Below are 14965 nucleotides of genomic sequence, written 5' to 3' on the forward strand. Positions count from 1 at the left end.
TTTAGTTTTTTAAACTTACATAGTTATCAAAGGAATACAGCCAACTACAAAATAAGAATCAACAGAATGCTGTAATCCAATTATAAAAGACAGTCATATGTTCGTACACATATTCAAGAGATCAATCATCTAAGTTATAAAAAGGTAGTTCATTTGTGTCCTTTTTATTATTATTTTTTAGATTCCTCATATAAATGATGGCATATGGCATTTCTTTCCTTTCCAGCCCACTTCACTTAGAATGACGATCTTCAGGTCCATCCATAGTGCTGCAAATGGCATTATTTTGTTCTTTTTTTATGACTGAGTAGTCCATTGTATATATGTACCACCACATCTTCTTTATGCAGTCATTTGTTGATGGACATTTAGGCTATTTTTATGTATTGTTGGATTCTATTTGCTAACATTTGTTGAGGATTTTTGCATCTATGTTCATCAGTGATATTGGCCTATAGCTTTCTTCTTTAGTAGTGTCTTTGTCTGGGTTTGATATCAGGGTGATGGTGGCTTCATACAGTGAATTGGGGAGTATTCCGTCCTCTTCCATTTTTGGAAGATTTTGAGAAGTATCAGTATGAGTTTTCTTTGTACGTTTGATAGAATTCCTCAGTAAAGCCATCTGGTCTTAGACTTTTGTTTGCAGGGAAGTTTTTTTTTAATTGTTGTTTCTTTTTCACTTCTAGTGATTGGTCTGTTCAAATGATCTGTTTCTTCTTGACTCAGTTTTGGTGGACTGTACATTTCTAGAAATTTGTCCATTTCTTTTAAGTTGTCCAATTTACTGCCATATAGTTGTTCGTATCATTCTTTTATGATATTTTGTATTTCTGTGGTGTTGGTTGTAATCTCTCCTTTTTCATTTCTTTGTCTTTTTTCCTCTTTTTTTTTTTTTTTTTTTGGTCTATCTTTCCTTTTTTTCTTGTTGAGCCTCGCCAGAAATTTGTCAATTTTGTATACTCTTTCAAAAAACCAGCTCTTGGTTTGATTTATTTTTTTCCTGTTTATTTTTTAATCTTTATTTTATTTATTTCCTCCCTGATCTTTATTGTTTCTTTCCTTCTGCTGACTTTAGGTTTTGTTTGTTGTTCTTTTTCTAATTATTTTAGGTAGTAGGTTGTTTATTTGAAATTGTTCTTCTGTTTTGAGGGAGGCCTGTATCATTATGAACTTCCCTGTTAGGACTGCTTTTGCTGCATCCCATAGATTTTTTGTGGTTGTGTTTTCATTGTCATTTGTCTCAGGTAATTTTTTAATTTCTTTGATTTCGTCATTGATCCATTGGTTTTTTAGCAGCATGTTATTTAGTCCCTATGTCATTTTTTCTCATTTGTTTTTCTGCGGTTGATTTCTAGTTTTATGCCATTGTGGTCAGAGAAGATGCTTGGAATAATTTCTATCCTCTTAAATTTCTTGAGCCTTCTTTTGTGCTTGTAAGTATGTGGTCTATCCTAGAGAATGTTCCATAAGCACCTGAAAAGAATGTATATTCTGTTTTGGGGGCATGTAATATCCTAAAAATATCAACCAAGTCCAACTGTTCTATTGTGTCATTTAGTATTTCCATTGCTTTATTGATCTTCTGTCTAGAAGATCTGTCCAATGATGTTATTGGGGTAAAGTCTCCTACTGTTACAGTATTCCCATCAATTCCTCCCTTTATGTCTGTTAGTATGTGTTTTATATATTTAGGTGCTTCTACATTGGGTGCATATATATTAACGAATGTAGTATTCTCATTTGGCATTGCTCCTTTGATCATTATGGTATCCTTCTTTATGGCCTTTGTTTTAAAGTCTGTTTTGTCTGATGAGTATTGCTTCTCCCACTTTCTTGTCATTTCCATTTGCATGAAATATCTTTTTCCACTTCTCACTTTAAATCTATGTGTGTCCTTCATCCTAAAGTGGGTCTCTTGTAGGAAGCATATTGTAGGCTCTTGTTTTATTATCCAGTCTGCCAGTCTGTGTTTTGATTGGAGTACTTAGTCCATTGACACTTACAATAATTATTGATAGATGTGTGTTTATTGCCATTTTGTGAACTTCTTTATCTCTCCTATTCTAAAGGATAGTCTTGCTGGATAGAGTATCCTAGGTTGCAGCTTTTTGTCATTCAGGACTTTGAATATGTCTTGCCATTCCCTTCTGGCCAGCAATATTTGTATTGAGAAATCAGCTGAAAGCCTTATGGGCATTCCCTTGTTCCTAACTTTGTTTTTCTCTTGCTGACTTTAGAATCATTTCTTTAACTTTAGCCATCTTGATTATAATATGTCTTGGTGTAGGTCTGTTTGGATTCTTCTTGTTTGGGATTTTCTGTGCTTCCTGTACTAGGATATCTATTTCCTTCTTTAGTTTTGGGAAGTTTTCAGTCATGATTTCTTCAAGTATCTTTTCAATCCCCTTTTTTTCTCTTTCTTCTTCTGGGACCCCTATAGGTTGTCATGGTTTATATTATCCCATAGGTCCCTTATATTGCTTTCATTGGGTTTTACTTGGTTTTCTGTCTGCTGTTCTGATTGGGTGACTTCTGTTATCCTATTTTCTCAGTTACTTATTAGTTTCTCTGCATTATCTAGTCTGCTTTTGTCTACCTTCAGCTTGGCTCTTACTTCAGCCATTAAGTGTTCTCTTTTTAATTGGCTCCTCTTTATAGTTTCTATATCCTTTTTACAGTATTTTCCATCTCTATTCATATTCTCTCTTTTTTCCTTCAGTACTTTCATCACCCCGTTTTTGAAGTCATGATCTAGGAGGCCGTCAAGGTCTATCTCATTGTTCATTCTTTCAGGGGACTTTTCTTGTTCTTTTAATTGAGAGTGGTTCTTCTGCTCCTTTCTTTTACTTATATCTCTGGCTCTATGGATTTAGAAGTATCAGTTATCTACTGTTGTCTTGAAGTGGGTTTTTTTTTTAATTTAAAGTGGAAGCATTCCTGTGTAGACTGCATGCATCTAATAATTTTGTTGCAAGGGCTGTTCTTAGCGTGAATGGTCACCATGTCTGTCTTCCATGTGTGTTGACTGTTATCCCTTTGACTGGGGCTGTGGTTGATGTGGTGGTGATCAGAGCCTGCCTTGATTGTTGAGCAGGGCTTCCTTTTTGTTCTGTGGTTGTCACAGCCCTGACAGGTGCTGGATCTGCTCACCGGTTGCTGAAATAGAGGGTTCCAGACCCGTTTCTCAGCTGCTGTGTGTGGTAGGCAGGCTTGGAGTGCTTCAGCTGGGAAGAAGAGTCACTGAGTATACCTCCATAGATGTCCACCAGACAGTGTGCTTTGTAGTGTTGTCTGTCACTTGTTATGTGGGCTTACAAAGTACTCTTTGACACTGCCCTTGTCCCCACTTTAGTCACAAGAATGTGTCAGCCACCTGCTCTGGTGACTCCACATTCTGCACCTGCAAAGCCATCAATTGATGCAAATCCACCAATGTCAGGCCCTAGTCCCACTGTAGCAAGTGTGCAGTCACACACCTGGAATCTGTTTGAGCCAGAAGGGTCAGCGCAGACCCCAGCCCTGCCTCTGCATACAGTATGGTATGTTGGCTTATTGTAAATGCTGTACCCATTCTTACCCCTACTGTGTGCCAGAACTTCACTCCCTGCATGTTTGTCCCAGAGGTGTGGTTCCACAAACACACCAGCAGAGCAAATCCACCCCCTCTGCCTGTGGCTGTAAACAAATCTCAGTCCTGCCTGTGTAGTTGCAGAGCCCCTGCATATGGATTCAGCTTTCAGCCCCGCTCTCACCCTGGAGCCACACAGCAGCAATGTGATGGCTGTGATCTAGTGCCACCTCTCTTCCTGTGAGAATACACCAACAGTGGAGCCAAGCGGAGACATTGGCTTTGGCAGGCTGGGTTGCACCCCTTCTCCCCCACGTCAACACTAGCAGTGGTGTGTTTTTATGGTAGTCCCAGGATGTTCTGTTACGCACACCCTCCCAACCAAAGCTCACACTACCCGCCAGTCCCCTGAGGCTGCTTCTGTGCTTTGGGCCCTAAATTATGTCTCCCTGGGCTCATCACAGATCTCTAGCAGCCAGTCCCAGGCCTGTCCCTGCCAGCTCATGTCTAGGGCTAGGGATCATAAGTCCCATCCGTGCCAGATTCTGTTAGTCCTGTCTGCCAAGCGGCTGCCACTTTCTCTTCCGAGCCTCGGAAGCTCCACTTCTGCCCCAGCTGACCTCCCGGCTGGAGAGGGGGCGTCCCAGCGCGAGGGTGCCTTTCTTCCTTTGCCAATTCCCCCCCACAGGACCAGTCATGCACTGATTTCCTCCTCCTTTTTTCCCCATACCGGTTTTTTTGAGGAATCCTCCTATATTTCAAAGCAAGAGACACTGCCAAAGTTCAGGAGGCGTTCTGTGCGACTCAGTGGATCTGCAGATGTAATTCTAGGTGTGTTTGTGGAGAAGGGCAAGCTCTTGAGTCCCTGTCCTCTGCTGTCTTGGCACCCTCCCACGTGACACAGTTTCAAAAACTGACCTCATTCAGTTGACAGGAGTGAAGGTATCCCAGGTGACATTCTTTATCAAGACAACTGGGAGTGGCCTTCAGTGTAAAAGGAGCAAAGGAGAAAAGATGAGTTCAGATATAAGTCACACAGCTTGGTCATGGAAAACTGAGGAAATCGCATCTGGTTTCTCTCAAGAGGCTGAAAACTTGTGTTTGATGACTTGCTGTGACCACAAGTGGCTTACAAATGTATTTACCAAGCTTAGCTTTTAAGTGTTAAAAAAAGAAATAAATGTTAAAGTTTCTATAATTCCATAATTATGTATTATATATACTATATATATAGCAATACACTCTATATAAATGTTACAACATATATCATAAATAACATTTATCATATGTAGCAGCCATCATCACATATCACATATATTTTTTAGTGAATAGAATTGCAGGAGCCGCATTCATTAAAAAGCATTTATGGAATGTGAAGCAAACTGCCATTAAATACATTCCTCTGTACAGTAGGAACTGAGCACTGAATATGAGCAAGATGCTATGAAAAAAGCCATTAATTTCATCCTCAAGAGGTTTCTAGTCAGGGAGAAGAGAATACAGCATAATCAGGAATTTCAATATGGCATTTTAGATGTGGTGATGGTGTTTAGTCATGAGCCTGTTAGAAGTACAAGGAAAAGAGGTAAGCAGAGCTGGCTGAGTCATCGTCAAGGGCTGTGGCGCATTTGTCCAAGCAGTTTTCCAGGTACGATCACTCGTCTCTGTCTCCACTGCTGCGACTCTCATCTGAACCACTACCTGTGTCCCACTGATCCACCACAACTCCCACCCTGCAAACCAGTCCAGGATTCTGCCCTTGCCCTCTGACAGTTTTCTGCAGCCAAAATGATCCCCTTCCACAGGAAGCAATTTCTTGTTCTCCTACTGTAAAGCTCCCATTATACTTAAGCATAAAACCTAACATGCTGCCCTATGGCATTTTAAAGGCCTCTAAATAACAAGGCACCTTTCTACTTCTTAACCATCAACCATACTAAATGCCTTCATAGCTCTTTCAAGACACCCCAGAAACAAATACTTTATTGTACCTTTTTTCTTTTAGAAAAAAATACTATAATTTGTTCCCACCTCAGAAAGTTTACATCTTTAATTCTTTCTTCTTAAAAGCCATTTTATTGGCATATGTGTGTGTGGATGCTTTCTGTAATTTCACTGTCAGGTCAATGTCATTTCCTCAGAAGTTTTTCCTGAGTGTGCATTAGTCCCCGTCCTCCACATTCTACCACTTTTTGTGTTTCTTTCTTCGTGGCACTTGTCAAGATCTTGTCTAACTGTTCATTGTCTGGTTAGCACCCTTAATTATATAATGTGTCGTAAGACCTTGACTATCTCATCATATATACTACTGGCAACTGAACCAGAGCTTGACAAATACTTGTGACCTATAAAAACATAATAAACAGATGAAATATGAGTATGATTGCTGAATTTACCCAATAAAAAGAACATCTAGTTGAATTTGAAATTCAAAATACTATTTTGATATAAACATGCCCCAAATATTGCATGAGATATACTAAAACATGGGGCTCTTCATTGGAAGCTGTGTCAGACCAATTATAAAGGGCATTTTAGACAAGTAAGACTATTAAAAAACAAACCAAAAAAAAGGCACTATGAAATCATTGCTAATTTAGTTAGATGTGATAATGATAGTTTGGTTATGAGGACAATGTCTTTATTTTCCCAGATGCATACTGAGAGATATTTATAGGTAACATAGCATGACGTTTGTTATTTAAGTTAAAGAGAAATATTGATGAGGTTAATAGGGCAACATGTTAACATGTTTCAAGCTAAGAAGTGTGAAAGGAAGAGAAGAAACCTCCTGGGGGTTCTCTAGTCCTATTCTTTATATTCCCCCTGGAGCCTTCCACTGCTAGAATTGAGCGGGAGGGGCAGAAAATGCCGAGAATCATAGCTCACTGGAGCTGCCTCTTTTTGCAAAGAGCACGGAAGTGAACAGGCAGAGGTGTGGAATGCATGGAAAAACAAGATCTTATGGTAGCACACAGAGAAAAAAATGTGACAATGAATATATATACGTTCATGTATAACTGAAAAATTGTGCTCTACACTGGAATTTGATACAACATTGTAAAATGATTATAAATCAATAAAAAATGTTAAAAAAAAAAAAAAAAAAACAAGCAGACCCGGGAACTGCTGTAGTTGCATTACTCTCTTCTCTCCACTTTTTTGTATATTTGAAATTTTTAGTAATAAAAGAAAATGCATATAGATGCAGGCTCTGCAGTTTATTTCAAAAGTTTTTAAGGAGCTGTTCTGTGCCTTTCACGTTTTAGTATTCTCTCATAGGTGGGTTTTTTTTTTTTTTTGAGAACTTAACATGTAATCAATAAACATTTATTGATGGCTAAAAATATTTTAAAAATGAATCTATCCTGTAACACAGAATTTTCTAGTTTCACTTGAAGCAGAAGAAACAAAGAAGCTTGCTTATCATGTTCATTTGATCCTTTTAATCAATAATATTTCAATGATCTGTGCCTTGTTTATAGTTTGCCTAATACAAGTAATTTCCTGGGAAATTTTAAGTAATAAATATAAAGTGTATGAATTGTCTGACGACTAATTATTCTACAGTATGATGAACGTTTAAAAAATTTAATAAACCCTAATGCTCAGTCCTGCCTGCATGGTCAACTTTAATTGCTCCAGATTAGGTTGCTAATTAGTCTTATTTGAGAAAGTTCCGCTTTATTCCTAGTTTACTGAGACTTTCATCATGAATGAGAGTGGATTTTGTCAAATGTTTTTTCTGCATCTGTTGATATGATTATGTAATTTTTCTGTTTCAATCTCTTGCTGTGATGGATTGCATTAGCTGATTTTCAGATTTTGAATTAACCTTGTATATCTGAGATAAATCTCACTCGGTTATGGTGTATAATTCTTTTTATATTTTGTTAGATTTGATTTGCTGATGTTCTGTTGAGGATTTTTGCATGTATGCTCATGAGAGAGATGGGTCTGTAGTTTTGTTTTTGTTTTTTTTTTTATGTCTTTGTCTGGTTTTGGTATAAGGGTGACGTAAGCCTCATAGAGTAAGTTAAGAAGTTTTTGCATTTCATTCTGAAAGAGACTGTAGAGAATTAGTATAATTTCTTCCTTAAATTTGGTTGAATTCACTATTTTGACCTGGTGCTTTCTGTTTTGGAAGGTTTTTCGATATTTAGTTTCTTTTGAATAGAAATATTTGGATTATCTATTTCTTGTGTGAATTCTGACAGGCTGTGTCTTTCAAAGATTTGGTCCATTGATCTGTTTATCTAGGTAATCAAATTTATGAGTGTAAAGTTGGTCATTGTATTCGTTTATTACCCTTTTAATGTCTGTGGTATCTGTAGTGATATTCTTTCATTTCTGTTATTAGTATTTTTTTTCCTTTTTTTATTAGTTAGCTGGTCTGGAGGCTTATTAATTTATTGATCTTTGTCAAAAAAAAATCCACTTTTATGTTTGTTGATTTTTCTCTATTCCTTTCCTGTTTGTAAGTTCACTGATTTCTGCTTTAATTCATATTACTGATTTTCTTTTGCTTTCTTTGGATTTAATTTGCTCTTTTTTCTAGTTTCCTAAGGGGAAAACTTAGATTATTGATTTCCCAACATTTTTTTTCCTTCATTTTCTTTACTTCTCCCATTACTTCCTGTAGCCTCTTTTAAAATAATAATTGGAGTGGGGGAGGGTATAGCTCAAGTGGTAGAGTGCATGCTTAGCATGCACGAGGTCCTAGGTTCAATCCCCAGTACCTCCTCTAAAAATAAATAAACCTAATCACCTCCCCCCCAAAATTAAAATAATAATTGAATGAGGGGATAAGTGTGGAAAGATAGAAGCAAAAACTATTCCAGCTTATGCTTTTTTTTTCTTTTGGTTTACATCCAACTCAACCTCTGCTTAACAGTGCAATATTCATACTTTTATTTCATACCACTTCTCCATTCAAAGCAAATGGAAGAGGTGGGGGAGGAGACTTCCCCTTAGATGGGAGAGGAAACCTGATAATTTGAAACTAAATACAGACACAGCATTGGAAAGAAACTATTAGAACCAATGAGGGCTCACTGGTGAAATTCAGGTTCAGAAGGCCGTCTCGAAGAGCAGAGCTAAAGGGAAAAAAAAATGATAGACTACCTCATTGATATATTCTAAACGTTGGTCTTTCTAATCTTTGAAAGGAATACTGTGAAATCACACCTTGTCCTAACACTGAGGAGAAAACTCAAAATACTTCTAGATGTTCACACGTAAAATTCACTCATGATATTTATAATTTTGGAATTCATATTCTAGGCGACTTACCCCTGTTCCCATCAGATCTCACAAAATTTAGAGCAAAATGATCTAACAGTAACAAGAGAGGTGATTTCCTTTCAAAAAGTCTCCAGTCTGCACACAAACACACATTTGTTTTTTTGGAAAAAAAAAAAAAAAAACCATATGTATTTGTTTTGCATGTTCATAGGTCCTTCTACAGTTCGCAATACGTTTTTAGCAAGACTGGGCTTCACTCCTTCATTTAGCCCCTCTCTCAACATTCAGCCACTAAGGCTTTGTGTCCAGGCTGTCACCCTCAACAGTCTAATGAATTTCTTTAATCAGACACTACTAATAAATTACAAAGTGTTAAGTCCATCATAATTTTATGTTATCTTTCTGACTATACCTCTTGGAAACATTCTTCCCATTTCCAGTTTCTCCGCTTACTTTTCAGTAGCGGGGAGTGCCCCTTGGTATAACGCTCAGCCCTTTCACCCTCGTTCTGCTGTCAGTGAGCATCCTAATCGATTTCCACAGCCTCCGTATAACCTTTAGAGAGAAGACTTGCCTTTCTGTTTGACGCAGCGCAGTGTAGCAATTGGACTGATGGCATTAACTTTGGACTCCCAGCTCGGCCGCAGCGTGCTGTATGTAATCAGTCATGTTACCTATCTCCCTAAACATCTATGTTCTCATGTGGAGGAGCAGAAAGAATAAGATTTCCTCTATCATTGAACTGCCCTACTAAACTCCTTAACTTATATAGCTATCATGTGAGTGTCTGACACAGATAGACACGCACTCAGTAAGTAGTTACTAAAAATATATTACTTCTGTTTTTCCTGCTGGTTTTAACTAAGTTGTTCCTTCCTCCAGGAAACTTCCCCTGATCTCCTTAAGTAGTCAGGCAACCCTTCTGTGGCTTCCAAGGACAGACTGTAGTTCCCTTATCATTACACTATCAAATTCCATTATAATTATACATAGTGTATCTTATATATTGTAATATCAATCATTTGACTGCAGCAGCAACTATGCTGGTGATAAATTCCTTGAAGGCAGGCAGATACTATGTCTTGATTGTTTATATTTCTAGTGCCCAACATAAGTTAAATAATTCACATAATATCAGAGTAAAAGTCAAGGCTCGGATTCCAGAATAAGCCTGACCCCAGTGCTATACTCAACCCTCATATGCTGTACTGCCTTAGGTACAGTGCTTAAATCACTCTGACTTCAACACTGGTTATGTGTTTATTCCACAGACTAGATGGTAAACTCCAGGGCTGGTCAGCTAATCTGGACTCTGATCAGGGTTCATTAACAATCTTTTTCCCTGGTCCAGTTGCCAAGTCAATAGCAGGTTATCACAAGTAATGGCCTCTGGCTGTGTAACAGTACTATTGAAAGATGTGGGCCAATTAAGAGAGTTTCATTCTTGCTAAGAGTTCCACCCTGCTGAGCTCAGAGCAGAATCAGTCTTTGCTTTACACCAAATGTGGGACAGTACAAAATTACAGAGCCTTTTAATGCTTATTGAAATCAAGAACGTTCTATAAAACCTGCCAAGATTTTCTTACCTCTGAAAGGTAATGATTAGCTTTTCATTCACCGTCTTCAGTGATACTTAGAAGCTAAAGAAATAGCCAAGTAAGAACTGTAGTTTTCAAAAACTACCACCAGAAATCAGCTTGTTCATATTTTTAAACCAGAAAGTTCTTACATGCACTCCACTTCTTTCTTTCTAAGGTCTTTCTTTTTTTTCTTTTCAGCTGTTTTCCTTCCCTAATTCATGATGAGAATAGCATTTCTTCAACTTACAGCATGATCTCAACAATATGATCAACAAGATTGCATCTATTAATGAAAATAAACTTTAAAATGCAAGACTACAAAGAATTTATACTCTTAACTAACTGATTATCAAAAAGCTAGTAAAATAGCACAGAAAACAAGTATTATGGGGGAAAAAAACTAGCTTAAATTATAATAATGTCATTGTTAGAGCCACAAGGAAATCAGGACAGCATTCCTGCCAACACTCATACTATTCAAGAACCTCTCGTACAAAATTTCTTGTAAGCACCCACCCATAATTTGAAGACACTAATGGAAAGTCAGCACATTCTGTATTTCTCTACCACTCTGTTTAGATGTTGTCTCTTATATTAGAATAAAATGTGTTTTCCTATAACTTCTCTCCACTAACCCTATGCTAAATCAAAATCTATACCCTTTTTGAAATGTTACTTCATAAAATATTTGACTGTCAAGATCACTCTTTAGCACAGTTCCTTTCCACTGTGACAATCACAGCATTATTAGTAACTTTGGGTTTGTTCTCAAATAATACTCAGAAACATAACGTGAATAAAGAAAAACACAGGAGAAACAAAATGATATTGAAAAGGGTAAAACAACCTATAGCATTATAAGTCTTTAGAGAAAGGAAAAGAGATGTGATAAGGTAAGATTAGTTTGTTTGAAAACCAATAATCTTTAAATGGTATTGAATAATACATAGTATTTCTTAAAGAGTTCAGGTTCATGTATTTTTAACAGCTTTATTATGGTATGATTCCTGTACAGTAAACTAGTAAACTACACATTTTTCAGATGTACAATTTGATGAATTTTGATAGATGCATTCACCCATGAAACCACCAACACAATCAAGCTAGCTAACCTTTCTATCACTCCCCAAGAAGTGCAAATTTTGAAGCCCCAATTTATCCCTTCCTACCCCTTTTACCCCTTGGTAACCATATTTGTTCCCTAAGTCTGTGAGTCAGTTTCTGTTTTGTAGATAAGTTCATTTGTGTCTTTTTTTTTTTTTAAGGTTCCACATGTAAGTGATATCATATAGTGTTTTTCTTTCTCTTTCTGACTTACTTTACTTAGAATGACAATCTCCAGTCCATCCATGTTACCACAAATGTCATCATTTTATTATTTTTTATGGCTGAGTAGTATTCCTGTGTGTGTGTGTGTGTGTGTGTGTGTGTGTGTGTGTGTGTGTCTCCGTCTCCCATCTTCTTTATCCAGTCATGTGTTGATGGATATTTGGGTTGTTTTCATGCCTTGGCTATTGTAAATAGTTCTGCTATGAACATTGAGATGTGTGTGTCTTTTGAATTATATTTTCCTCTGGATATATGCCCAGATGTGGGATTGCTAGATCATGTGGTAAGTCTATTTTCAGTTTTTTTAAGGAATCTCCATACTGTCCTCCATAGTGGCTGCACCAATTTACATTCCTACCAACAGTGTAGGAGTGTTCCTTTTTCTCCCCCACTCTCTCCAGCATTTATCATTTGTAGACTTTTTTTTCTTGTGTGTGTGCATGTGTGTGTATGTGTGTGTGTGTATATATATATATATATATTTTTTTTTATTGATGTATAGTTAGTTTACAATGTTGTGTCAGTTTCTGGTGTATAGCACAATGCTTCAGTCATATAGGAATATACATATATTTGTTTTCATATTCTATTTTTTTTTTACTGTAAGTTACTACAAGATATCGAATGTAGTTCCCTGTGCTATTGTTTATCTGTTCTATATATATATCAGTTAGTATCTGAAAATCTCTAACTCCCAATATATCCCCTCTCTCTCCCCTTCCTGTCAGTAACCACAAGTTTTTTCTGTGTGTCTGAGAGTCTGCTGTTTTGCAAATAAGTTTGTCATTTTTTTATATTCCACGTATAAAGTGATAACATATGGTATTTTTCTTTCTCTTTCTGGCTTATTTCTCTTAGAATGACAATCTCCAGGTCTATTCATGTTGCTGCAAATGGCATTATTTTATTATTCTTTATGGCTGAGTAGTATTCCATTGTGGACATATACAGTCATCTGTTGATGGACATTTAGGTTGTTTCCATGTCTTGGCTATTGTAAATAGTGCTGCTGTGAACATTGGGGTGCATATATATTTTTGAATTAAGGTTCCCTCTGGGTATATGCCCAGGAGTGGGATTGCTAGATTATATGGTAAGTTTATTTTTAGTCTTTTGAGGAATCTCCATACTGTTTTCCATAACAGCTGCACCAAACTACATTAGCATCAACAGTGTGGGAGGGCTCCCTTTTCTCCACACCCTCTCCAGCATTTATCATTTGTGGACTTCTGAATGATGGCCATCGTGACTGGTGTGAGGTGATACCTCATTGTAGTTTTGATTTGCATTTCTCTGATAATTAGCAGTATTAAGCATTTTTTCATTTCCCTTTTGGCCATTTGTATGTCTTCATTGGAAATTTTGTTTACGTCTTCTGTCCATTTTTGGATTGGGCTGTTTGTAGACTTTTTAATGATGGCCATTCTGATTGGTGTGAGGTGATACCTCATTGTAGTTTTGATTTGCATTTTTCTAACAGTTAGTGATGTTGAGCATCTTTTCATGTGTTTGTTGGATATCTGGATTATCTTCTTTGGAGAAATGTCTATTTAGATCTTCTGCCCATTTTTTGATTGGGCCACTTGTTCTTAATATTAAGGTGTATGAGCTGTTTGTATATTGTGGAAGTTAGTCCCTTGTTGGTCACATCATTTGCAAATATTTTCTCCAACTCTGTAGGCTGTCTTTTCGTTTTGTCAATGATATCCTTAGCTGTGCAAAATCTTTTAAATTTAATTAGATACCATTCTTTAATTTTTGTTTTTATTTTCATTACTCTAAGAGCTGATTTGATAAAAAATATTGCTGTGATTTATGTCCATGAGTGTCTACCTGTTTTCTTCAAGGAGTTTTATAGTATCTGGTCTTACATTTAGGTCTTTAATCCACTTTGGGTTTATTTTTGGTTATGGTGTTAGAAAAATGTACTAATTTCAGTCTTTTACAGGTAGCTGTCCAGTTTTCCCAGCACCACTTGTTAAAAGATTCTTATATTCTTGCCTCCTTTGTTGTAGATTAATTGACCACAAGTTTGTGGGTGTATCCTGGTCCATTGATCTGTGTGTCTGTTTTTGTGCCAGTACCGTACTCTTTTGATTACTGTTTCTCTGTAGTATAGTTTGAAGTCAGGGAGCATGATTCCCTCAGCTCCATTCTCCTTTTTCAAGACTGTTTTGGCTATGGATCTTTTGTGTTTCCATACAAATTTTAACCTTTTTTGTTGGAGCTCTGAAAAATGTCATTGGTAATTTGGTAAGGATTGCATTGCATCTGTATATTGCCTTGCATAGTATGGCCATTTTAACAATATTGACTCTTCCAATCCAAGAGCACAGTATATCTTTCCATCTGTGCATGTTACCTTCAGTTCCTTTAATAATTATCATATAGTTATCAGAGTACAGGTCCTTTGCCTCCTTAGGAAGTTTAATTCCTAGGCATTTTATTCTTTTGGTGTGATGGTAAATGGGATTGTTTCCTTAATTTCTTTTTCTGCTATTTTGTTGTTAATGTATAGAAATGCAACTGATTTCTGTATATTAATTTTATATTTTGCAACTTTATCAAAGACATTGATGAGTTCTAGTAGTTTTCTGGTCACTTCCTTACATTTTTCTATGTATAATATCACATCATCGATGAACAGTGAAAGTTTTACTTCTTTTATGATTTGGATTCCCTTTATTTCTTTTTCTTCTCTGATTGCTATGGTTAGGACTTCCAAAACTATGTTGAATAAAAGTGGTGAGTGGATCTTAGAAGGAATGCTTTTAGCTTTTCGCCATTGAGTATGATGGTAGCTGTGGGTTTGTCATATATAGCCTTTATTATGTTGAGGTATGTTCTGTCTATGCCCACTTTCTGGAGAGTTGTCTTTTTTTTTTTTTGGTCATATATCAATATTGAATTTTATCAAAAGCTTCTTCTGTATCTGTTGAGATGATCATATGGTTTTTATCCTTCAGTTTGTTAATGTTATGTATCACCTTGATTGATTTGCGAATACTGAAAAATCCTTGCATCCTATGATAAATCCCATTTGCTCGTGGAGTATGATCCTTTTAATGCACTGTTGGAGTTGATTTGTTAATATTTTCTGAGGATTTTGCACCTATGTTAATAGTTGATATTCATCTGTAATTTTCCTTTTTTGTGATATCTTTATCTTGTCTCGGTATCAGGGTGATGTTGGCCTCAGAATGAGTTCAAAAGTTTTCCTTTTTCTGCAATTTTTTGGAATAGT

General features: G+C 36.6%; 1 protein-coding gene and 2 long non-coding RNA genes across 3 annotated transcripts in view; 2 read left to right on the plus strand and 1 right to left on the minus strand.

Moving 5' to 3' along the window:
* Positions 1–14965, minus strand: part of DPP10 (dipeptidyl peptidase like 10) — a 558453-nt gene that overhangs the window by 362432 nt on the left and 181056 nt on the right. The gene's annotated exons all lie outside the window — the stretch shown is intronic.
* The window catches only part of LOC116663579, a 58661-nt gene that overhangs the window by 9541 nt on the left and 34155 nt on the right, over positions 1–14965 (plus strand). The window lies entirely within an intron of this gene.
* On the plus strand, positions 738–13412 carry LOC116663578. Its single transcript, XR_004319783.1, has 4 exons — positions 738–869; positions 7532–7541; positions 11936–11941; positions 13402–13412. It is a non-coding gene; the product is annotated as an uncharacterized LOC116663578 (long non-coding RNA).

Source organism: Camelus ferus, chromosome 5 (assembly GCF_009834535.1).
Source record: "Camelus ferus isolate YT-003-E chromosome 5, BCGSAC_Cfer_1.0, whole genome shotgun sequence".
Taxonomy (NCBI): domain Eukaryota; kingdom Metazoa; phylum Chordata; class Mammalia; order Artiodactyla; family Camelidae; genus Camelus; species Camelus ferus.